General features: G+C 42.9%; 1 protein-coding gene across 15 annotated transcripts in view; it reads right to left on the bottom strand.

Annotated features, from left to right (window-relative positions):
- Positions 1 to 26,159, bottom strand: part of SOX5 (SRY-box transcription factor 5) — a 723,673-nt gene that overhangs the window by 338,736 nt on the left and 358,778 nt on the right. The window lies entirely within an intron of this gene.

Raw genomic sequence — 26,159 nt, 5'->3', positions numbered from 1 at the left:
TAACAATAATGTACAATCAGGCTTGCCCAGTTTCTCAGTAGCATAAGACAAAAACGACCCCCTTTTCCTTGGACATTACATGGTACAGGATGGAGAACCTGCAGCTCTTCAAATGCTGTTGCCCTGCAGGTGTTGTTGCATTCTCAAAAAAGCCACAAGATCCTCTGCAGCTGGGATGGGGAACCTGTGATCTTCTATGTATTGTGTGATTCCAGCTGCCCTCAGCCTCAGCCATCATGCCCAGCGCTCACTGATGAGAGTTGTAGCCCAACAACATCCAAATGGGCACAGGTCTTTCAACCCTAAGCTTGCACAACAAGTGGTGCAGTAATGCTGGCATGCTGGTCTTGGACATGGGGAATCCAGGCTCAAATCCTTGCTCAGACGTGACATTGAATAGGTGGAATCAGGCCCACTGCTAACTCTCTCCCCCTAACTTGCGGCGTTAGGCAAGGACCATTTGGGGGAAGATCTGTAGCTTAGTGGCAGAGCACTTACTTGACATGCAAAACATCCCAGATCCAGTCCCAAGCAAGTCTGGAAAAAGACTCCAGATTGAGAAGCTGCTGCCAGTCACACGTGGGGTAGTACCATCAATCGCCTTCATTGTTAGGGAATGCAACCAGCTTCAATACAGTTATGGGTAAATGGAGGACCTGACTCGCATTTGCAACCTGGTGAAGGGAAGATCAGGACATGAAGGTATTCTTTAAACATCTGAAGGTCTGCTCCATGGAAGGGGATTAAGTCTTGTTCTCTGCTCCCTCTCCCTTACTGGACATCTTTAAGTTAAGGCTGGACCAGTATCTGTTGGGGACATCCCAAGCTCTGGTTTGCATGCATCAAGCAGGAGGTTGAGCTAGATGCCTTAAAACAGAAGCATGGAAGCTTTCTCCAGCCCTAGGGCCACATTCCATTGCAAGGAACCTTTTGAGGGCCACATGATGATGTTGGATGGGACCAGAGGCAAAAATGAATGGAGCAGTGGATGCAAGTTTTACTTTTGTGCAGAAGCTAGTTTCTACGCGCACGCACACACACACACACACACACACACATGCATCTTTCATTTGCATCCAGGCAAGCAGGATTCAGAGGTCAAGGACACCCTCCAGTCATGTAAAAATAGCCAGGGTGTGAAATAGGGCCAGTGAGAGGTGAATCTCTATAATGTCAGATTTCCTAGCTAATTCTAAATGTGTTAATTTAGTCCCTGGGAATCAGCTGCACCATGGTGTCTTTTCCATGCTTTAGACTAATAAATATCACAGATACATAACTAAGTATTTGGGTTGCTGTTTTTCAGCAACCAACATAGCAAGACAATGTTTTCCTAACACCGTCACTGACCGCAGTTATTACCTCATACACTGTTCTGGCATTGCAGCCTAAACAGTGCAAACGGCTCTCTACACAATTTACAAATGAAGTTTTGAGTCCATGGGGAGGTAGGACATGAATGTGACAGCACTTTTCCCACTTGTGATTCCCAGGAACTGGTGTTCAGAGGCATGCTGCCTTCAACAGTGAAGGAAGAACATACAATAGCCATCATGGATAACAACCACTGAGAGTCTTATCCTCTGTAAATTCAGCACACACAATATCCCTTCTTCCGCTGCTCTTTATCCATCAATATTCTGAGTATGTTAAGATGGTTTCTTATTGTATACAAGACAACAGCCCGGCTGCAGTTAGGAAAGGCATCACCAGATACCCATTTTACCTGTGATTCACAGATTCTGGAATATGCTATATATCTTCAGTTGTCCATTGGCCAACACCCGCATGCGGTATTCTAAGCCACAAGAGACATGGTCTGCGTTTTGCAACTAAAGCTGCTCTCCAAGAAAAGAAAAAGAAAAAGAAAAACCGAGTCTCACAAGTTCACACTTCCAGTCCTCCATATGTCTAGTTTGGATAACTTCTGCTTTTTTAAAAATATCACTTTTTAACAACTGCAGGGTTGCCAGTGCTCACAAGTTTAACGCAAACTTTCATCCTCCTAGGTTGGCCTCCAACAGCACAGCCCAAAACACATGCAGGTCTACCAACTCTAATCCCCGAACCCCTACCAGTTGTTAATAATAATAACAATAATAATAATAATACCTGAGAGGCGCAATCAAACCTTTTTTTAAAATGGCTGTGGGAGAAGAGATATGCAAAACTCACTTAGAAGCAAACACAAATGTGTTTCTTATGTCCTCCCTGCACTTTTAAATTATTTGCTATAGCAAGAATGGGAAACCTTTTTGGGGGACCGAGGGACACATTACCCTGGTTGAAAGCTGCCAGGGGCTGCATTCCAAGAGTGGGCAGGTCACACACACTAGTGTGGGCAACAAAATACACAATCCAAACACAGGCATACACTAAACACCCCCACATATCTGAGTTCAAATCCAAGCCAGACTCAGATGAACTCTCATGCCATCCCTACCAAAAGCCGTGTGAACCGAAGAATGAGTGGGTGTCCCCTGTTCCATTTCATTATCATTCCCTGGGTTGTTGCTGCCTCATTCTCTGCTCCATCTGCTTTAATTAGGGATAGTTCTAAAATCAAAATAAGAATTGGCAAACCCACAGATTATACCCATCCCTACCCCTGTACAGGTTACTGACGCACATTTGCACATGCACGCACTGTTTCACAGAACAACAGGGAATGTTGATGCAGTCATACGATCACATCAGAATTCCATTTTTTTGCATTGCAGTCTAATCATGTGTGTGCTGGTAACTTCAGGTGTGGCGGGAGTGGATTGGAAAAACAGTGGCAAATGGACACCAATCTGTCGACAAATCCCAGTAATGAAATAAAGGGGAGAATTGCAGACCACTAACTCATACATACATGCAGGAAAGTAGATTCTGACTGAACATCAGGAAGAACTTTCTGATAGTAAGATTTGTTCAGCAGTGGAACAGGCTCCCTCGGGAGGTTGTGGACTCTCCTTCACTGAAGGTTTTTAAGCAGAGGCTGGAAGGCCACCTGAGATTTCTGCATGGCAGGAGGTTCCAACTCTACGATTCTATGAAGTAGTTGCCATGTCCTTCCTCCCTCTCTCTCCCCTCTCACCCCACCCAGCTTTCAGAATGGCTACTCTCAAAAGCCAGCTTTTAACTGAGTTTGGACAGCACAATGCGGGCGCCTGTTTCAAGAGACTGATGCATTGAGACATTTTGTGGTATGTGTATGGCATGAGGGAGAGATGGCTGCTTGTTCCCCCTTCATCAATGGTGTTAGGCAACTAAGAATTAGCGCTGTTAATCAAATCAAATAACCCAAGGATCTTGTTAGAACCTTTAAGCCTAATAATAATAGGGAAGACAATCGGCAAGTTGTTTCGACTCTGAAACTCCCTCGCTTCACGTTTCCATGCTTCCCTTCATCCCACCCACCCCTCCCCACATTGACGCCACCAGCAGCCTTCTCAAATTTAACCTGTCCTATGCAAGCTTTGAAATCTCACTCAAACCACAGCGGCCTGGAGCCCTCTACAAAGGAAGCATATAATGTATGGAGCACATGGAGAGAAGTTTTGAAAGAAAATGGACAAGATGTTGACACTGATCAAGTGTGCCTTCCTCTCTGGAAGTTTACAAGAACATTATGGTCAAAACTGATTTCGATTGGGATTTCCTTTAAATAAAAAAAAAAGCAAGATTCCCACCTCCTCAGCTCACCCTTCCTCTTACACAGAAGCTGATCCCTATGCATTCACTTCACTGCCAGCCAGATAAGCTGTTATTTCCTGCTCGTGAAGAAAACTCTGTTCATCGTATGGATCATGAAGAATTGTTCTGCCAATAATCTGGTTAAATAATGTCAGCTCAGTTGCTATGGGGAAGCATGGGGAGGTGTGGGATTAATAAACTAACACTCTCAGGCTCGGCCCCTCCACACCCACCCAAACACCCCCATTACAATCACAGTGTATCTGGCCTCAGAACGGTCATAATTCAGGTCCCTAAATCCGATATGAGTCGGAAATGAATTTCACCCGACTTTTGTAGGAACAAGCACCATCATAAGGAGCAGCTGGAGGGAAGGGGTTAAGTTAGCTAGAGATATAGCCAGCATCCATTGATTGTCCTGGGAACGCCTAATCCTGAGGAAAAGATAATGCTTAAAGAGATGTGGTTCCCTGATCAGGGACTGAATAAGGAGGCTACTGGGTCCTTCATTTTATGTAGTCTGAGCTTTCTCAAAGGAAGAACAGGATATAAGCTAAATAAAAAGCAAATAGACCGGGGCAGTGCCCCAAGAACAACAGCATTTTTCTTCCAGCACAGCATCCAGCTCAACCTTTATTTTATGAAAAACAAGTCTCTAGTTTTCACGCTCTCTACTTAATGCACCTTGTCTCCAAAATTTCAGGTCTCCAAGACTACAGGCCCAAACAGCAGGAGATCTGCGATCGGATCTCCTGACTTAAAAAATAACAACAAAACTTTAAAGTAGCCACTGGTGGGGGGGGGAGCATGAGTGTTTAACTCTTTCTCCTACTCCATTCCCCTCCTTTAAATATCCCAGCCTCTAATTTTCAGTTTCTAATCCTTCTCCCCACCCAATTCCACTCTGCTATTCTCAGCAGAGTCAACAGCAAGGCTTAAAAAGTTTTTTTTGGGGGGGGGGGATTTATATCAGGAAAATGCCATGGGGAAAAGGATTCAATATATGTTCCATCAGTGATGCTTTTATGTTTTTCGTGAAGACCTTCTCAGAGTTTTGGATCCACTTTTGCAGGTGACAATAAAAATTAGGATATATGCCACCGTAGCCTGACGTGGCCATGTGACCTACTTTATAGCAGAGGTTCAGTCCTTTGTTTCAAGGAGTTTCTCTATTTGACGGGCTGCCCAGTCCAAGTCTGGTTGAATGATACAAAGCCTTAGAAAGGGACACCAGGAAAACTTCAATTTCCCAACCCACGATTAGCATCCAAGCAGCAGACTGAGCAGGCAAACAGCTCACCTGGTCAAAGTCTTCATCACTACTGTGAAGCATACTATTTCCTATATAGTCTTCATGTATTCATGGACATGTGCACCATCCCAGGGGTGCCAACATATTTTTTTGGGGGGGGGCAGGTAAGCCCTGCCCCACAGAATCAATCACAAGACAATGCACAAAACCCATTTGAATGGCAATACCCATCAACCCATCAACAGCCAGCCCCCTCAAATATTTTATTGGAGGGGCCAAAGGGACCTTTGCCCCTAGGAGTTGGCTCCTATACACCCACCCTGTATTAGGCTGTGTGTGTGTGTGTGTGTGTGTGTGTGCGCACACACACACACACACAAACACACACACACACACACACACACACACACACACACACACACACACACACATGGTAGACCCTATTGAAAGAATGAACATGAGTAAGTTGGGTCCATTAATTTCTGTTCTGAGTAAAGCTTAGCTGAATACCATACGAATGCTTTTATGGGTGGACTTCAACATTGCGCTGATATGATTGTTCCATCAACACAAGAATTTCTGCTTGCCTCCTGTTCTGGGGCTTCTCCCAACCCTCCCTAGAGGATTTGGGGGAGACATGAGGGTACACAAGGGAAGAGAGTGGGAAAGCCCTATGGGGCTAGTGCGAATCCTTGTGTTGGCTCCTGCTAGTGGACCAGGTTAGTTGAATCCAGCCCTAAATATTTAAGTAACAGTAATTTCTCAATTTGCATGGGTCGGTATCAGCGAGCAAATGCTAACTCAATATAAATCTGCACCCACTTTTGTACTTTTTTTATAATGATGATGATGATGCAGAAATGCCCACCCAGTTGCAACCCCGAAATCTGTATTCCACAGGCAAAGATTGAAGCAGCTCTGGGTCAAAACAATGGCAGTTTTGTGCTGGGTGTTTAAACCGTCAATCCTTTGTTTCTCCTTGTTGTGTCATTAAAGGAAGACAGGCATCCTGATTTAAAGCTGTATATTCAGCTCAAATGGAAAAGTGTTAAAATCTCAGCATGTCCTTGGTCCATTAACTTCTATCCCGATTTAACACGCTCCGCAGTGCTTGGGCAACAGACACCGCCATACAACCTATTCCTAAGCAAACAGCATTTTGTTTCCATAAACCATCTGGGGTGGTAAGGGCCACTTGCCTGGAGTAGCTTAATACACTTGGCCATTTTAAAACAGAGAACTAAGAAACTTTTCTTCAGTCCAGGGGTGTGTGTGTGTGAGACTGGTTTTGGCAGGGGGGGGGGGGGAGGAGGAGACCGCCATCGAAGGAGGAAGAGAATTTTGGCCGAGGTAGCTGTTTTCATTATTCAGCTGGAGAAAAGTCATTGGCTACCCAAGGTTTTATTAAAACACACGCAGACGCACACACCTTTGCCCCCCCCACAAGATACCAACAAAAGTGACCCCATTCATAAACTTGGACAGTGGTTTCTTTCATATACTTAAAGCCTCTGTCAGCCACTCAAGCCGAGCACCAAGAAAATGGTTGGAATCTAGTTTGTATAAATTGTGAGACTATGCATGCGCATTGCAAAACAGACTTCTTATATTCATAGAAGGTGCCTGAATCTTAGCCTTCAAGTACAAGCACTGAGCATTGAGCATTTGAAGCTGAACGATGAAGCTAGTCACAACTCTCCGAAAATATTCCACTACTTTTCCCCAGATGTATAATTAAGGTGGGTGGAGGGGACCAACAATCACAAATAGTGAACTGTGCCTCAAAAAAAGAGCTAGTTCACACATTACATAGTCACAAGTCCAAGTTTGCCAGAGAGCGCATGTCACAGGGAGCCACAACCAAGGCCAGCTTAATGGGAAGCCTATGTGCATTGCAGGCGTTTTTCAACCACCTACATGTCACATTTCCACAATACGGCTTCAGCTGTACACTAGAAATACTGTAGGTGCACCTGTAAGATGTGCAATGTGCAGATGAGAAATGTCCTTATTTTGTAGTTGTGTGTATTCCTTTAATGCCAATTTTACTTTAAGCATAAAAAATAATAATCTCATTCAGCCGTATCACCAACAGAAAGTGAGAATTCCAAGCCACCACCTAGGATACTACTCCTAGAGACGGAGGGTATGGTAAATGTTTTAAATCAATACAGCTGATTTCCTATGGAGGAAGCGTAGCTGTGTCCCTAATGGGCGTACTCACAGGACTGTATCCTAAAAAGATACCAGCAGTCAAATTATGTACAACTGGGAGCAGAGAGAAGCTGCCCACTTTCCACTTTCTGTTCTGCCCCATTTATTCCCTGTGTTTAGAAAGCTGCATGGGGGACCATGAGTTAGTTAAAATTATGGGTTGGATGGCTTGTGCATTTCACAAGGAACTCCTCCTCACTAAACTTTTGATTTTATATTTGATTTTCCTTAACTTCCAGAATTGGAGGTCAGTTTTTCATGTAATCCATTATGAGATACTGTCGTACCTCAGCTTCCAAATGCCTTGGAAGTTGAATGTTCCAGCTCCAGAATGATCAAAAACTGGAAGTGAGTGTTCCAGTTTTTGAATGTTCTTTTGGAAGCCGAACGTCCAATGGGGCTTCCGCAGCTTCCAATTGGCTGCAGGAAGCTCCTGCAGAATCCGCGCTCAGGAAGTCGAACGTTTCGGAAGTCAAACGGACTTCAGGAACGGATTCTGTTTGATTTCCAAGCTACAACTGTACTTCCTTTGAACATGGGTGAGACACAGCTCACAGCCCATCAGAAGTTATCAGACAATTCCACTAGCCATAGTCAACATGGCCAATAGTCCAACAATTCCAGAGGGCTACAGGTTTCCTGCCCATGGCTTAATACTAACCACTCAGCTGCCTGAGGTCCAAATGGGCTTGTCACATAGAATCATTGAGTCAGAAGGAAGCACAAGGGTCATCCAGTCCAACCTCCTACAATGCAGGAATCTTTTTGCCCAATATGGGGCTCGAACCCACAACCTTGAAATTGAGAGTCTTGAGCTCTTCCAACAAAGCTATCTTTCTTTCTCATACTCAGATCATTGGCAGCAATGGAGGTTATACGTTCACCTCCATCAAGGCAGCAGCAATGGTGTGTGGGGGGGGGGAGTATCAGAAGCTGTAAATATCCATGAACCTATCATTATTAATGATATTCCAAAGCCCCCTACTTTACATATTTAAGTAATTTAAGTATTATATTTCATCTTGCCAGAGCGAGACCTTTAGAGATTGTAATTGGACTACTGTAAGAAATCTGTAATTTGCAGTTCTTGGAAACTTAAAATGGGGGGATATGGCAAAGGGCAGTCTAGAAGATAAAAACATGGAAGGGGATGCCCGGAGATGTGATTTTCATCATCAACTGTTCAACCTTTGAACAGTTTATTCCTCAGTTTCCCTTATGTAAACATGCCTGCCTGTCCACCTCAACACCCCCCCCCCCTTTTTAGGACCCAGACAAATAACTTGAGGCTCCAAAACATTCTGGGTTTTCTGACTGGGGAAAAATTTCTTGATAAGTAAAGTTTTCAGATTGGTAGCTTCTTTAAAGAAGAATTGGGGAAGGGGAGCAAAAGTGTTTGAGCATTCAGAAATATTTAATTAACCCAGCATTTAACAGCAGAATGCACACTTACAATATCACACATTTAGGCTAAATAATAATTAAAAGAACCTTAAATATCAGAGCCTCAACCCTAAAGTTTCTCAATAATGATAATCATTGGCACAAAAAAGGGAAAAAGAAAGCCCAATTATGCAAGTAAGAGCCATAATAAAACATATAAGAACTGAGCTATGCCCTCTTTGTTGGAAATGCCACCGTTGGCCCAAACGCATTTTAATGCTGTACAAAATTATGTAATACGCTTGCAATTACATAATGCAAAAAGCAGAAAAAGAAAGGCGTAGAAACACTTGGGGCCAAATTGGAGTCATCTCTGTAGCTATATATAAACTCCCCACCCCACCCCATTATGTGAAGAATAGAGACCCTAGCAGGATTCTGATCAAGGGCATGCGTGCAAGAGAGATCTGCATAGCCACACAAATATACACATATATGCGCAAACATGAATATATTATGTTTTCTAAGTTCACCTCAGTGCTACGACTAGGGAAAGAAAATTGTAATATTTTAAAACTTAAATAGGTGTGAAGTACCCCATATGGTCAAACAGGCTATCAACTGAGTGGGAAACAAATTAAATAAATAGTCATCGTGTTTAAAACATTTGCATCTCTCTCTCTCTGTCTTCTTGGCTATCTTTCTATTTTAATGTTGTTGTTGTTTTTTAAAAAAATAAGCCAATTGACAGGCACATTGTAAGTTCAAGAGCTGAAAAAGCCAACGCATCTAAAAAGCCAATGCAATTCTGGGCTGCATCAATAGGAGTATAGCGTCTAGCTCAAGGGAAGTAATAGTGCCACTCTGGTCAGACCTCACCTGGAGTACTGTGTCCAGTTCTGGGCACCACAGTTCAAGAAGGATACTGACAAGGAAGAACGTCCTGACAGTAAGAGCTGTTCGACAGTGGAATTTGCTGCCAAGGAGTGTGGTGGAGTCCCCTTCTGTGGAGGTCTTTAAGCAGAGGCTTGACAGGCATATGTCAAGAATGCTTTGATGGTGTTTCCTGCTTGGCAGGGGGTTGGACTGGATGGCCCTTGTGGTCTCTTCCAACTCTATGATTCTATGAATGGACAAAACCAGGACCTAGTCGAAAGCATAAAAGTGGTATTGCTCCCCCAGTCCAGCCCCAAAAGTGGGTCTGGGAGGGAGCATGTTTGTGGGAGGGAATGGAAGCCTGGCAGGAAACTGTGTCTAGCTGAGCTCCTGGACGGGCACCTGTGCTGTGTAGGAACAGCAGACACCTCAACCCCACCTCTCTGAAGACGAGCCACTTGGCCCATCTTCCTGGGATGCAGATAAGGTGGTGATCACAGTAGGGGCCCAGAAGGAATTATTGTCCTCTCCTGTGATTAACTGAGGGAGGTGGAGGTTTTTTTTCACCTACTCCATCCTGCAGTGCTAGGCAGGTGCAGTTAGCTGGGGAAGTGGGATAATTATGTTGATTGACCTCATTTGGTGACTTAGCAGGGATGTGCAAGAAAGGGAAGAAGTCGGCACAAATTGTGAGTATTTGCACCCGGGCCTCTGGGCTCCATGCAGTAGGGCATGGATCACTTTTGAGATTAACCCAGGCATAGGCAAACTCGGCCCTCCAGATGTTTTGGGGCTACAACTCCCATGACCCCTAGCTGACAGGGCCGGTGGTCAGGGATGATGGGAATTGGAGTGTGAATCAGGAAGACCTCCCTCCCCACCTGAAGAGGTGTGGCGGGTGGGAAGAGGGGGAATTAATGCCAACTTTCATTCCTGCATGGTAGGCTTACCCTACCACAACGAGGTCAGGAGCCTGATACAGGATTTGAATATTTCCCACACTTTCCCCTGTGCGGTTCATAAGTTCCTAGAGTTACAGTTAATAAAGTGGGCTTAGATAGATCCCATACGTTGGGTCTTGCCTCTTACATTCCGGCCTCCTAATGCAATTTACTCCTATCCACGGAAACAGCTAGAGTCTGGCAAAGGATCTAAGGATCAGAAAGCACTTGTTGAATTTACTGGTGGGTCAGAAATCAAGTTGGAATCTTCTGGCTGTGGACAGAAGGCTTCTCTTAAAAAAAGGAACTGGGAACTCTCTATTCTAATTGCATCCCACCCTAATTTTTTTTAAAATCACAAAGCAACTGGGAAACATTAAAAATTTTACTGACCACAAATGAAAGTAGGTAGATTTGCAAAGCACCATTACAGCCTTTCGTTCAAACATTCTGAGCCCATTCATCCCCATGCCCCTATTTTATAATCAAAGTTCTGGAGATGATTCCACCATCTAATCCACACACACCCTTGCGGAATATTCTGCACATTAACCCTTCTGGAGATTAACCTGTATTATCCACAATAAAACATGCCACAAGCAGACAGCAGAAGCCGGCAAAGACAGTTCTTGCTCTGATTCAGGTATTATTCATGCAGGGGTAAATATTATTCTTTAAGTACTAAAGTTTGGTTTTTTTTAAGTAGCCCCTCAATGCAAGTAAAATCCACCATTATTCTACTCAAGTTATAGTGGGGAAATTCTGACTGCAAGGATCACAACAGCCCTGCAGAGTAGATCAGCATTCTTATGCCCATATTGCTGGGTTAGGGGAGGTTGTCCTGAGAAAGAGTTTTCTTATTTTTTAATTTTTTATTTAATTTCTGTACTGCCCTTCACTCGAAGGGTAGATGACAATATAGAAACACAAAAATACATAATCAATGCCCATTGATTGTTGAATTAGCCAAAGTCCTGGGAGAAGAGGAATGTTTTTGCCTGGCGAGTAGTGTATAACATCTCATGCAGTGCTATCTGGAGTTTTGTATTATTATTATTATTATTATTATTATTATTATTATTATTATTGAGGGAGTTTAGTGGTAGAGCATCAGCTCTGCATGCAGAATGTTGCACTTCAGTCTTCAGTATCTCCAAGAAATACTGGGAATGTCCCCTGACAGAAACCCTAGAGAGCTGCTTCCAGCCAATCTAAACGGTGCTGTCCTGAGCTAGGTAGACCAATGGTCTGATTCTGTATAAGGTAGCTTCTTATGTTTCTAATTTGGTTGTAGCAGTGGTCTGACAGTGCAGAGGAAAGTCTTCTTGGGGGTAGGGGTAAGATTGCAACAGCAGACTGAACTAGAAGTGTTAATCACCCCTTTCCCTATTGACATTTCTATTACTAGCTTTGCAAAATTTGCAATTAACACTTGCATTTCCTTTTTTTTTAAGCCACCTTGTGTATATCTTGAACCTCTATGCTGTACAGTACCCACATAGTCACTTTCTGCCAAAGGCAGGTTTGGTTTCTCAGTCAAAATTACCACCCACAAAGCACACCTCAGCTCAACGGAGGTCAGACTCTTTCTTACCCAAAAATCAAGTACTCAGTTGCATGCAGAAGCCCCATGTGCCATCAACTTCCATGCAGCCGCACAAACAGCGTGTTTCTCATTCACTCCAGCAAAGCATCACCAAACCAACTCTTCAACTAAGCAGACTTCCACTCTAGCCTTGCTATGGTGACAGTCAGCTTTCATTCTGCCAGAGAGATTCAGGCACGTGGCAGGTTGCAATTATAGAAGCTGTGTATCGTGTGAATGCCTATTTTGAACTTTTGCTTTCACAGACTCCTCCCCGGACACAATTAAAAACTGTATACCTTCAGGCTGAGGCTGTTCGGGGCCTTAAAAGTCAGCAACCAACACTTTGAATTGCACTTGGAAATGTACTGGGAGCCAATGTAAGTTTTTCAGGACCAGTGTTATATGGCCCTTTGAAATTTGCACTTCTCCGAATTTTGCAGTGCAGTTCTCCAGCTGAGCAATGAGTACAAAAAATGCATATATTAAAGTGTGCATGAAAATGCACATATTGGTGAAAATATTATAGACACACTTTATAAGATGTAATGCCCACAGTGAGGCTTAATTTCAGGAAAGAGGGCATAGGGCTGCTACCTTTAACATCTACAATTGCCTTAATTTTTATTTAGCCTTTGAAGGTTCAAATACATGCCTCGGTCCGGTATACCTGAAGGAGCGTCTCCACCCCCATCGTTCTGCCCGGACACTGAGGTCCAGCTCCGAGGGCCTTCTGGCGGTTCCCTCACTACGAGAAGCCAAGTTACAGGGAACCAGGCAGAGGGCCTTCTCGGTAGTGGCACCTACCCTGTGGAAGGCCTTCCCACTAGAGGTCAAAGAGAACAACAATTACCAGACCTTTAGAAGGCATCTCAAGGCAGCCCTGTTTAGGGAAGCTTTTAATGTTTGATGGATTTCTGTATTTTAATGTTTGATGGATTTCTGTATTTTAGAATTTCTGTTTTGTTGGAAGCCGCCCAGAGTGGCTGGGGGAACCCGGCCAGATGGGCGGGGTATAAATAATAAATTATTATTATTATTATTACAAGTAGCATTATCTTAGAAAACTCAACCGTCTGTTTCCTTCCTTTAAACCTGCCCTGAAAGGAGTACTGGTAATTTCGAGTGGGAAATCAGAATGCGTGTTGGAGGAGTGGGAGATTGCTTAACCCTACTCCAGGCCATCATACAACTTTCAAAATTAACAAATAGTTTGCATAATATGCAAACTAAGCTGAGAAAGTTTAGCAGAACCCATACCTAGTTGTAGGTGTAGGCAAAAAGGTGGGTTTGTTGTTGTTTTTTGCAGTTGGAACAAAGAATTGTGCAGAATCAGCCAGGAGTCTTCCCTGACCCTACCTGGAAATCTGCTTGGGGGTGCCAGGGATTGAATTTGCAACCTTTCGCATGCAAAGCATGTCCTCTACCAATGAACCATAGCCCTTCCCCAGTACTGTCATGCTGTGAACTGGGCTGTGGTGGTGTCCTCATATTGCCAAGCAGCTCGCATGGAGGATGCTATTACAGCCTTCTTGCCCAAAACCTGAGCCTGAACACCTCCTCAAAGTACCATAATAGTTTCTAGAACAGATGTGGTACAATCTTAAGATTAAGGCTGTTGATGTGTTTAATTCAGTATGTTGTTTTTATTTTCTTCTTAAATCGCTGCCTTGGGAAGAGTTGGGGGATAGAAATGCACACTTGGTAGATCTCCGCTCAGGAAACCCTAGCAAAGAATAGTTTTATTTCACTTTTCCTGTTGTTTCAGTCTAAGGAGCTAACCCACATACAAGAGGCAGAGGGGAGATATGAAATCTCTCTCAGAGAGAGAAAGGGCAGGGTGGAGGCAGGGTTGTTAGTCAACTAGACAAAGGTGCAGTTTCAGATGAGGATGAGGAAATTCCTTGATCCCAAAATATGATAGTCATTCATTTTTTATTATTATCATTTTTGAATGATAGTCATTCAAAGCTCAGGCATACCACCAAACATTCATACTATGTTTCTGAGCACAATTCAAAGTGTTGCTGCTGACCTTTAAAGCCATAAACAGCTTCTACCCTGTATACCTGAAAGAGCATCTCCACCCACATTGTTCAGCTGGGATGTACACTGGGATGCAGCTCCAACCAAGGGTCTTCTGGTGGTTACAGGGAACCAGGCAGAGGGCCTTCTTGGTAGTGGTGCCTGCCCTGTGGAACTCCCTCCCATCAGATGTCAAGGAAATAAACAACTACAGTGGTACCTTTACTTACGAATTTAATGCGTTCCGAACACACATTTGTAAGTCGAAAAAAATTGTAAGTCAAATCCCATAGGAATGCATTGGGAGAAAAAATTCGTAAGTCGAAGCAACCCTATCTAAAAATTCGTAAGTAGAAAAAATCCTGTCTAAACCGCATCCAAGATGGCGGGTGGAGCTCCATTCGTAAGTAGAAACATTCGTAAGTAGAGTTATTCGTAAGTAGAGGTACCACTGTATCTGACTTTTAGAAGACATCCAAATGCAGCTCTGTATAGGGAGGTCTTTAATATTTACTGTGGCTTTGTAATTTATTAGAAGCCACCCAGAGTGGCTGGGGAAGCCCAGTCAGATGAGCAGCATAACAACAACAACAATTCTTCTTTGACATTGAGCATCAATCCAGATTACCCAACATTTTTCGTGCCACTTCGAAGCTATAGCTCAGTGCTTGTGCAGATATTTTGTATGTAGAAGGTCCCAGATTTGGTCCCCCAACATCCTCAGTTTAAAGAAGAGTAGGTAATGAGAGAGATCTCTGCCAGAGACTCAGGAGAGATGCTGTTAGTCAGAGTAGACCATACTGGGCTACAGAGACAAATAGTCTGACATTGGGGTGCTTGAGGAAATCAATCTTGGGGATTCTGATATGTCCGCAGCTCTCAGACTACTGGGCTGATTGGAACCCAGCTATCCTTTGGAGGAAGGACTTTGGGGGTGCTGCAGTGGTACCTGGTGCCCATTGAAACCGGTAGGGTGGAAGGCAGGGAGACCAACAGCAGGTGAAGCCAAAAAATATGACCGACAAAGCCAACTAATTCTACGTTTGTCCCCTCCCTGCTCAGTTCTACAAAGGGGTGTCATTGAGGCTTAGGGAGGAGGAAGCTAACAGGTAGGACCATCCCATGGACTGCCCCCCCCCATTTATATATTATTAAATTATTATTATTTTTTAAAAATCACATATTCACTTCAATACATAATAATTTTTTCTTTTCTTTTATCGACTTCACAACTCATTTTCCACGGTGGGTTTTTAAAATTATTATCCCCCTCTCCGCTGCACCTTATCTTCTCTCTGATAACAACAGTACAATATGATAATCTTTCATTCCTTCTGTTGCTTGTAGTTCAAATCCTGCTCGCGAATTTATCATACTACAATATTTCTTTAAATAATCCAAAAAATCCACAGGCCCTGGGTTTTAAGTGGGAAAGTAGGTAGGGAGCTGGCTGAGAGCAGGCTGAGTTTGGTGGATTAGTGCCCCATTCATCCAAATGGAGCTGCCTCCACTGGGGCTTTGATTTCACATGCAGAAGGTTCTGAGTTCAATCCCCAGCAAATCTGGTAAAGCTGGAGGGACTCCTGGCCGAAACCTTGGAGAGTCCCTGCCAGTCAGCGCAGGCAGTACTGAGCTAATTGGACCATTGTATAAGGCAGCTTCTTTCGTCCCCATTCCAAAAGATTTTGTACTTCTCTGATTGAAACTTATCCCTGCATAATTCCTGCATTGCAGGGGCTTGGACTTGACGATCCTTGGGGTCCCTTTCCAGCTCTGCAATTTTATGATTCAGTGAAACTCTGGCTATCTTTGATGTCTCAGAGTAGAAAGGATGAAATTATTGTGAAACAGTTAAATAAGCAATGCACTTCAGCTTAACACTATTAGGGATTGACATGGAAACACGCAACCCATTTATTGCACACCGTATCGCCGGCATGAAGTTAGCAACTTTCTGAAAGCAGCTCTTCTACTTGCCACTGGCAATTAGCCCCAATTTGCCAGTAGCCACATTATCGTTGCTCTATGGGGCGCGAGACCCTTTTTGCTGCTCACAACAGCAGGACGGTACACAGCCTCTTTATCTTTTCCCTATCGACCAAGAAATTGACATTTGCAACCACACTAGGTGCTAGATTGGTTACCGGTACAAAAGAACAATATGGCATATTCTGCTTTACAAGTGGAAATTTAACACTTTGCCGAGGATACAAAATGTTCAACAAGTATATTTAGGCGGAGGGAAGGCTGGGGGAAATTTGGTCTGGTTAACGTTTTAACGCGAACCTGCCTAATTTGTTGTTTAGTCGTTTAGTCGTGTCCGACTCTTCGTGACCCCATTAGCACTACTTAATATAAAATATGAAACACAGCTGTCCTTCACAATTCCCCCCCCCCCCTTGGAATATTGTGATGCCGTTCTCCAAAAAATAAAATAAAATGGATGTGTTTGAGGAAAGTGCATGTAAAAAATGCATATACTAGTTAAATAGAATAAAATGCATTATATTGGGGAAAATATAAACACAAAAAATGTGTTTATTAGGACTAAAAACATGCACGAAAATGGTGGCGAATTTTCCTGAGTTCTTTAAATTTAAAAAAACTGCAGACTGATTAGGGTAAACTGAGTTGAAGATTGGGGCACGGGGATGAGAAACTGAGAGGAAACAAAAATGACAGAGTTGTCTCTACCTAAGCAGAGATAATGATCCTGGAGCCTAGAAAATCCTATTAAAGCCAAGTTATGTCAAACTGCTTGGACAAAATCCCATTGAAATCAACAGCTTGAAATTGTCATCAGCTTACATCTTACAGTAAGATTATCTTGCTTTTTTTCTTATCTTGCACTATTAATGTGCAAAATGGTTTGCAATAAGAGCATAAGAGCGCTGCTGGATCAGGCCCCGGGTCAATTTAGTCCAGCATTTCTGTTGCCAGAGGTGGCTAGCCAGATCTTCTGCAATGCCCACAGAGCATGAGGCCAGCAGGCGTTCCCTGTCATTTTAACCTAGAATCTGATAGTCAGAGATACCGTTAAGCAGTCATGGCGGGGGGGGGGGGAGAGAGAAGGACCCTTATTCATAGATATTTATATATCATCCATGAATTTTGTCTGGTCCCCTTTTAAAGCAATCTAAGCTAATGGTCATCACCGAGACTGATGAAAACATTCTGCAAGTATCTTCCTTATTTCCTACATGAAATGTTCTGATTTGCATCTCTTGGAGTTTCACATTCTAGTAGCCCCCCCCCCCCCCGTTCTCCAAATGCTGAGAAGCAGTTATTGACAGCTTAAACTTAGAGTACACATTTAAATATATATATTTAAAGCAAACACACATCTAAATATGTCTGAGTGAAAATGCACATGCAGAGATGTTTTAAGAGGATTTTTTATATACGCAACAAACAAACCAAACAACAACCCACAGATTAATATGGAAACAAGAACATAATTATGGGATGCAAAAAGATGTGAAACTGAAATGGATTGGAAATATCCTGATTCACTCACCCATCCTTAGCAATGTGCCTTCTTCACTTGAGAATGAGATAGGGCATTTTGGTCAAAGGCCAATGAATGAGTCTTTGGACTTGAACCAATCTCCCCACTCTAAGTCAAACATTCTGCTCACTATACTAAAATGGTACTGAAGTACACCCACTCATTAGAACTGTGGATCAGGCTGTCATCTAAATGCACACAGAAGCTTTATTATCCCAGACAAATGAAATAGCCCCTGAGCTATTATTATCATTATTAGTAATATTTATTAAAATTGCATACCACCTTATACCCATATATCTCAGGATGGTTCACAACATAAAATCACAATATAAAAAATAGAAAATGAAACCGAAACAACAACAACAACAACAACAACAACAACAACAACAACAACCCAACAATCCCCCCCCTAAGTGTCCTGAGAAACATCATCAAGGCCTCTTTAGTGCTACATCCTGTTTTCCATAGCGGCCAATGAGATGTATATGAGAAGCCCAGAAGCAAGACATGAATTATGGTCCTACTCAATATGAGGCAAGCATCATTCTGTTAAGGACTTTGCAAGATTTCAGAATTAGAAGATTTCTATCAAAGAAAGGGTGGATCGTTTGGTACGTTCGCAGCAAGGTTAATAGAAGGGATGTAATATAGATCCTCAACAAAACTTAAATGTAAAGCAATGTAGCATTTCACGACACCACAAAGAGTGAAAAAACATTTTTTTAAAAAAAACCACAAGGACACCAACGACACATTGATGTATCTCGTGAAATTTAATATAAAGTACCCCTTTAACAGAAGAATGGTGGTTGTATAAAGATTTGATACTTGTGGTGGAGGGGGGGGGAACAGGATTAAAAAAAAAGCAAGGAGTATTTCGTCAAGTTTGTTAAAATTATCAAGAATATTAACACCTGTCATCTTTAGTTCTGTGAAAATGAACCTGATCCTCTGAAAGAAGAATTTCACCAAATGGCTCGGACAAAATGATGAGCAGAACACATGGGTGTTGAGAGCCAAACTAAGACTACAACATTTGTGGAAATATGCTACTATTGTTCTGGCGAAAGGACTATTACCTCTAGACATCCTGTGCATGAAGTTGCTTCATGGCATATAACCAGTGTGCAATATGGCTGGAATTGGGGAATGATTCGACAGCGCTGTATTCTAAATACTTTTTTTTGGCCACTGCAGAGACAGGTGCCCTGCTCCACATCTCGGTGTACTGGGTCGCAACATTCCCCCCCCCCCAAATGGGATTTCGTAAATCCGAGGTAGCACTTTAAGGTATGTGTGCCAGTATAATTGAGGAAATCCTGGGTCCAAGGCTGTCGCTTAATCCCTTCACCTTCCTCTTAAGAAACGCCGTCCTTTAAGCAAAACATATCCTAAGATACAGCATTTATTGTGACTGGAACGGCAGGGATAGTGCCTGTCAGACGACGGAAATCAGAAAGTTTCCCAGTTACAAAAGAGCGGTCCTGGAACAACGTGGAATGTAGAAGGGGGAAAAAGAAGCAAAAAGCTGATATAACATTTATTTGTATTTGAGATGTCAGTGGAGACCTTTAACAAACTACCTCCAAGAGCAATGCAGACCTTTGCTACACAGTTTATCCCAAGTGAAAAACAAATCTAGATATATTTCTGAACATGGTTTAAACGGAGATTATTAATGTGACTCGTACGGATGTGATTTGCTAGCACCCAGGGAATGATCCAGCCAAGTCTCATTGATTTCAACTTGAGGGAAGAGGGATTTTTTTAAAAGAGAGAATGTGCTTAATTCCCCCACTGAAATCAATTGGGCTTTGAAATGTTTCGTTCCGGCTGCATTCTGCCCCTAATATCAGGCATCACAAGTGTTTTATAAAATATATTTTCCATGATATTTTTGGAGCCGGCCTTTGGTACGTAATAATTTGTGAGGGTAATGCCAGAACACATTTTTTAAAATAGAATGGGGTTGAAGCAAACAAGATGGTCTTCTTCCATGCAGTTTTTGCACAGGCGGCCTGCTTCTGTGGCCCTGCCAGCACAGACCACTCTGTGCACCACTGCAGCTACACAGATCTGTCGGACTGGGATGGTAGCAATTTCTCCCCCTTGAGCAGGTGCAATGCCGATTTCCAAGGTGTAAAATTACCAGCCCCTGCTAACGCGGCAATGCCTTGCATGTTTATAATTATTATACCCACTCCAATAAATGAGTTAACAAGAACGGTGGCCAAAGGACATGGTATCCAGAAATGTCAAGCACACTAGAAAAACAAACAAACAGACAAAAACTGTCAACAAGTTTCACGACCAAATCCCAACAGATTAAGCTCTGATGTTTGTGGCAGTTGTGGGAGCTGGGTTCACTTCTTCACGTCTTAATCCTCTGCTCCTCCCGCCCCTCACCCACTGGAGAAACACACTCCCATATAATTTCTCGTCTTTAACACCACGATTCCTCACTTTATGGACTTTCAGCAAGTCCTTTGCAAAAGAAAAACTCGGCCGTTGACATCTAGGGAACTGGGTCTTCCCTCCTGCCGGCTCCTCTGTGAGCAAGTCTATTGTGCAATAAAGATACGCTGGTTTGGGCAAAACTTTTCAGCTGCAAAAGCTTATCCACCTACCAAAGGTCAGGAGTAAGAGGGCTGCCGAGGAGAGATGGCTATTCTCAGGAACGGAAGGTACGGTATCTGCTCACAAATAACCCCCTAGTGGTTGTCTTGGATTAGACAGTGCACGATATCCAGAGCAGAAGGGAGCCAGACAAAATGGATTTTGGAAAAGGCAGTTTCGAAGGAGGGATAATACTACTACTACTACCACTAATAATAATAATAATAGTGAGAGAGAGCTAAAAATTGAATTCAGCCCTGAACTGTTCTCCTGCCTTTAGGAAGCAAATATCTCACTCAAATCACCCAGAAGGGCTGATATCCAGTATCAGGCATTATATTTAAAATATCAAGCAGAAGTTCACAAAAACAAAAACCACACCATTCAGTCTATTCCTTTGCTGCAGCTTGGTCCGCAACCCACTTTATTTGGAGTGTTAGCAAAGGAGCTAATTTAGCCCATGTTAATTAAAGAGCACATTTGCAGACAGAAGGAAAGGGGGGGGGGGAGGATGAGTTTAACCAAGCTCCTCATCCCAATAATTGCTCCAAGCTGATTTCATTTACCATCACCCTAAGATTATTATTATTTAAATACATGCCAATTCATCCCTATTCTGAATGTCGGAAATACAGAAGCATTTCCAAAATCGTATAAAACACTTTTAATGTGTTTCGAGTATGTTTTCCTTCCCACGAGATTCTGCTTTCCCCCCTAAACAAAATTGTTGGCAAGAGCAGAGAAACAGTGCAAAGTATTTGAGAAGATTCTCCTAAAATTATCGCGTTATCAAAACGCACAGTGTGTCAAGTGCTACCTGTATTTTGGAGTAGGGATTCCTCCTGAGTTTGTGTGTGTCAGTAACACTGACACTACTTAACTAAATGGTAGGTGAAGATATTTGCTTTGCAATAAGATTTAAAACAACTAATGTGATAAATTGCCCAAAGTGATATTGTTCTGTCATTTGTTCACTTTATCATCTGTTTGAGAAACACACACACACACACACACACACACACACACACACACACACACACACACTTGCCAGCTAAATAAATGCAGCCTGATCCAAAGCAAAATATAGATTTCCGAAGGAGCCAAGAGAAACTTATTCAACCCCTATCAAAAAGCACCATGGCTAAAACAACAAGACAGGTTGTCACATTTTTTAATAAGGCTCCGACACAGATATTGCTGCTAGTTGGAAGCTCTCTAAGACGCTGTAAATACCTCATGCATTCATTATGCTTAATGTCTCTGGACAAGAGGGAAAAGAATAAACAAGGTTTTTTTGGGGGGGGGCTCTTCAAGGTAGCAGGCGCATGGACACGCGTGCACACACACACACACACACACTGTCCTCACAAGCAAACATTTTAAAGTAGCATGGCTTGATTGCAGGACAGCAGGAGGGGGCAGCTGACTGGCCACCCACCCCTCTCCCTGTCACTTCTCAAATTAACCCCTCAAGTGCCAATGGCAAACCAGCCAGCCCGAAACCCGGCCAACTTAAATCCTGCTTTTGGCTCGAGCCAGAGGCTCAGGGCTCCTTCCATGGAATTAGTCACTTCTCCGCTCCCTCAGAAAATAGCCTCCAGCCCTGCCTCACCATTCTAGCAGAGAAGAGAGGTACGAATCTATTGAAATGTTCGTTGAAATCTACAGGCTACAAACTAAAGACAGCAGCAGCAGCAGGAGCAACAACAACAACCCTGAGATAAGTTATAGCCAGCATGTTTCCTAGAGATCTAAAGAAAAAAAGAAAAGGAGAAACCACCCAAGTGTGCAAAATCACTTCGAAAATAAGTGCCAAACGAACACACTGAAAACACATTATTCCTTCTGCTTTCATGCAGAGAGACGTCAGCGGGCCAGATTTTGTTTGGACAAAATGGATGTTTGTGGTTATTCCCAGGCCATGGGTACAAATCAATGCAGCAGGGAAATACAAGGAGAGGTGGGAACATGGAGATGAAATGACACCATGTGCCAAGTACCAGTACCACCACACAGTTTGGCTTCTGAAGGGGAGCAAGGCGGGGGGCGGGGGGTGGCCTGTAGTACACTCACTCTGGAAGGGCATTGTGGAATACCATTCTGACCCATCCCAGTAACGGAAGGCTGTCAGTTTTTCCACTTTCGGGGGGGGGGGGGACAAGAGGCAAGCATGGGGCAGTGCATCTCTTCTGGGAAACTTTAGCTAAGACAAAAACTGCCATATAGGCAGGGAAAGGATTTGTCATTTAGTGGCACTGAAGGGACACTAAAACAAATTCAGCAAGGGACAAAGATGACAAGAAAAACACAATTCACAAATATCATCATCTTCTTCTTCTTTTGCGATCTTACTGCCCCACAGACTACTTAAAAAAAAAAACTCCTTGAACTTTCCTTGTCAGCTGCTGATTTAGGTTCCCCCCCCCCCGTAATTATTGTTTTTTCAGAGCAAGTGAGCCAATAAATATTTTACATGAAGAATCCCTTCCGTTCCTCCCTCCCCTGCTCTTTATCAAGAGTACAACCCATCCTTCACTTTGAAGCCTCGTGTGTCCATGTGCCCATCTCTGTCTTCCGATGCCTATTCTTTGGGTCTACAGAGAAATCATGACAACATGTGCCAGTTACTTTAGGTTTGAAAAAAAAAAAGCATCCCACACACCACGAAGGTTGTCAAGCAGCCCCTTTTGTTTTTCACTGACAAGGTTTTTATGAAGACGTTCAGCATTTATGCCAGGCGTTTCTGAGCTCTTAATTGTTCTTGTAAAATTTCACAGCAGCCTCCCTAATGCTGAAGTTACAGGTCCCTCTCATCAATTGCTTGAGTAAGCCAGAACTTCACCTTGGCTTGCCTTTCTGTATCTAACTTAGGCTGTGTCTCTATTTTGAAAAAAACAACAAGAAAATTAAATATTGGTGGTGTTTTTTAATTGTTATTATTTAATGCACATCCTAGAATGAAAGTGGGCGGTCACATAGTACCTCATCAAAACCCACCACTCCATAATTCCAGAGAAACAGAAAGCTTGTTCTAGCTGGAACCTCTCAGTACCTTTTGCACTCGACATTTCAGCTGTCTGGAGTGCCTTTCAAGTTTTGGTAGAACCCCTTCTCAATTTAAAAAAACAACATTAACAACAAAAGGGATGAACAATCTCTCTGTGTGCATGCTAAACCTGTCCTGAGTTTGGATCAACAAACAGCTAATTCACCAATGAGGATTAATACGGTCCCAGATTCATCCCAGTCTTTCTTGAGGATGCAGAAGACACTTTTATTTCTAGGCTTCTGTGTTACCAAAGTTAAGGGCAAGGGAAGGGGGAGGAAACAAGCAAAGCAAAAGAGAAACTGGATCAACTCCCCTTTCCATGAGGGACAACTGCTTCCCCACAAGATGTAAAGTGAAGTTATGGAAGTTTCAGAATAAATCAATGTGATAGAAAGGCAGTGAGGGGAAAGGGGGGGCGAATACCTCTTCCTGATAAAAATTTGGCGACTGAGAAACTGGACTACCACCCAAAATGCCTGGATCATATAATCAATGTCTCCTTGTAGCCCACCCCACGGCCTGTGCAGAACGGTCCTTGTAAGCATTAATAACAATGTAGTTCGGGTCTGACAGGTGAGAATACTGATTTCAGCAAAATGCACAAACAACATTAGGCTCCGAGAGGGCCGGGGGGGGGGGGTTGGAGGATGGACAGATTGCAAGAACATCCTCTATCTACGCAACTCGAGTTTTCATGTGAATTGTGCATGTTGTGTTGTGAATAACTTCCACAACCTGTACAGATCTCCATGTGTGTGTAACTACAGTCAAACACAGAGAATGTAAACAAAGGGTAATGATTAACAGAGATATTGGTTTGTATTACCAGCTAAAACCACAGATGGAAAATGGTAAATAAAAAGAATTGTATGGCAAGGTTTCATTCTCGTCGTCCCGTCCCCCCCTTTAACCATTTCTGTTTATATACCTTGGTAGCTACATGTCTGTTAAGGCTAAATAATGGATTATTTAACCGGTTCCTTCTCCCGCCTTCAAACAAACAAACAAAAATGAGAGTAAAACTCTGAACACGCACCTCATCAGAGAGATGAAAAGGAAAGAGGGCGATCAACTCAAAAGTTGAGTTTCAAAATGAAAATGAAAGCGAGCTCTTTAAAGCAGGACATAGGAAGAGCGAACACACCGTTTATATTCCTGCCTTCTGCACCTATTCAGCTCATATGAAAAGTTACACAGAGATAGCAAAACAAAACAAAAACACTTTATATATTTGTAAGCATGTTGCTATGGACATGCCATGCAGAATAGCTTCAAATCTCTTGAGTTCTTCCCCTCCCCGAAAAAAAAGAAATCAGTTTTTGCCAAGTTAACCTAGGATTTTTACTAAGATAAACAGTTAAGTTCTCGCAGGTATGTCCGTATCACAATATTATGAAATGGGGGAGGGGGGGAAATGTCAGCGATTTTAAACAAAGGAGAGAAATTAATTGGATCAAATAAAACCTTGGAAGGCATTCAGAAGTGCCAGCCCAAAGTGTTTTCTGTCAAGGGTTAGAGTTACAAAATACAGTAGGAGTTTTCAGAACAACCACCACCCCCTTACTGATTTCAGTGGCTTTATACTGGTATATAAAGCTATATAGGTGCACACACATTGGTGTACACAGATATGCATACGTGTATCTGTACACATACAGCCCTAGCTAGTTTGTTCCCTGACAATCTAGTATTCTTTGCACTCTATACTTTCAACTTCTCTGCCCTCTTGAGATGTTTGACAGATATTTTCCTCCCTGTGCCTTTTACTATCAAATTCAGCAATCTGAAAGCTGAACAGCTTGGCTTACCATATTTTTTTACCAGCTGGTCTATCACCTAGCTTGCATTACATAGTCAGATGCAACCAAATGTTTATGCAGAATGTAGCTTTCATGAACCATGGGGAGGGGAAGCTGGGAAACGTGCGCTCTGACAATTTAAAGCCTTTTCATTTTTCTTTATAAAGACTCACTTAGAAATGCAAAGGCTTAGACTCCCTCCTCATAGCCAAACATGGGCTATTTACAAGCTTAAAAAACAGGGGGTGAAGTGGGATGGGGATGTAGCCAGAGTGGGAGGATCCTGGTTCTTCCGAAGTACAGTGTACAAGTGGTTGAGAGTAATCTTCAAACATAGTTAGCAAAAGTCAAGATTTATGTGAACTGAACAATCAATGGGAGGAGGAGGAGGAGACTTGGGATCTAGACTTCATGAGCAGCCTAGGATCTTAAGGACTTCTAAACTTTGGCAAATGGGTGGTAGAAGTCCAGGGGAAGAGGCTGGCAAGGCAAACAGGTCATAAATCAAAAGAGCAGGTTTTGACACACAGTCAAAGAGAGGTACAGTACTGATAAATTCAGAATGAACTGTTCCACTCCACTCTGTCCGCTTCCCAAACCCACTTTCTGTGTTTTAGTTTATTATTTCGCTTGCTCAAGCTTGGGATGATGTTAACTTGCCTCCAAATAGTCGCTCCTGTTAGATTACCAAAGGGAGAGAGGGGAGTCATGTGCTTCCTAGAAACTTTTTTTTTTATGGAAGGATCAAATTGAAAGTTTAAAGCCTCGCCAGTTCTTCCATTCATTCCAGGAAGCGCTCTCTCTCCAAAAAGGCAAGGAAGATTTAATTTCCCTCCCTTCCCTTTTAAATAAAGACCAAAAAAATGTCTTCTAAGACATTGTTGCTTCTCATTATCTAGTAGATTAATTCAGAAGAAGGAGCCGGGAGCGGCGGGGTTTTTCGGGGGGGGGGAGAGAACAGAAAGAGGGGCGGCGGCGGAGCAAAGACAGAGATATACAGTCATGATGATGTTCATTCAAATCTCTAGCAGGGAGCTAAACAAAATCCGAAAGGCATCGCTGTCGAAGTAGGTTACAGGACTTTGGGTGATCCCTTTCAATCTAGTTCAGGAGCTGGAAATGGTGCGCGGTTGGAGAATAGAGAGAGGGGGGGGGGAATAGCAAACAGCAAACATAGATCAGGCGTAATCTGACATTACTGCATGCTGGGAGGGAGATAAAGTGCAT

The sequence above is a fragment of the Zootoca vivipara genome, chromosome 9 (assembly GCF_965207765.1).
Source record: "Zootoca vivipara chromosome 9, rZooViv2.hap1.1, whole genome shotgun sequence".
Classification (NCBI taxonomy): Eukaryota; Metazoa; Chordata; class Lepidosauria; order Squamata; family Lacertidae; genus Zootoca; species Zootoca vivipara.
This window is presented reverse-complemented; position numbering and strand designations above follow the sequence as displayed.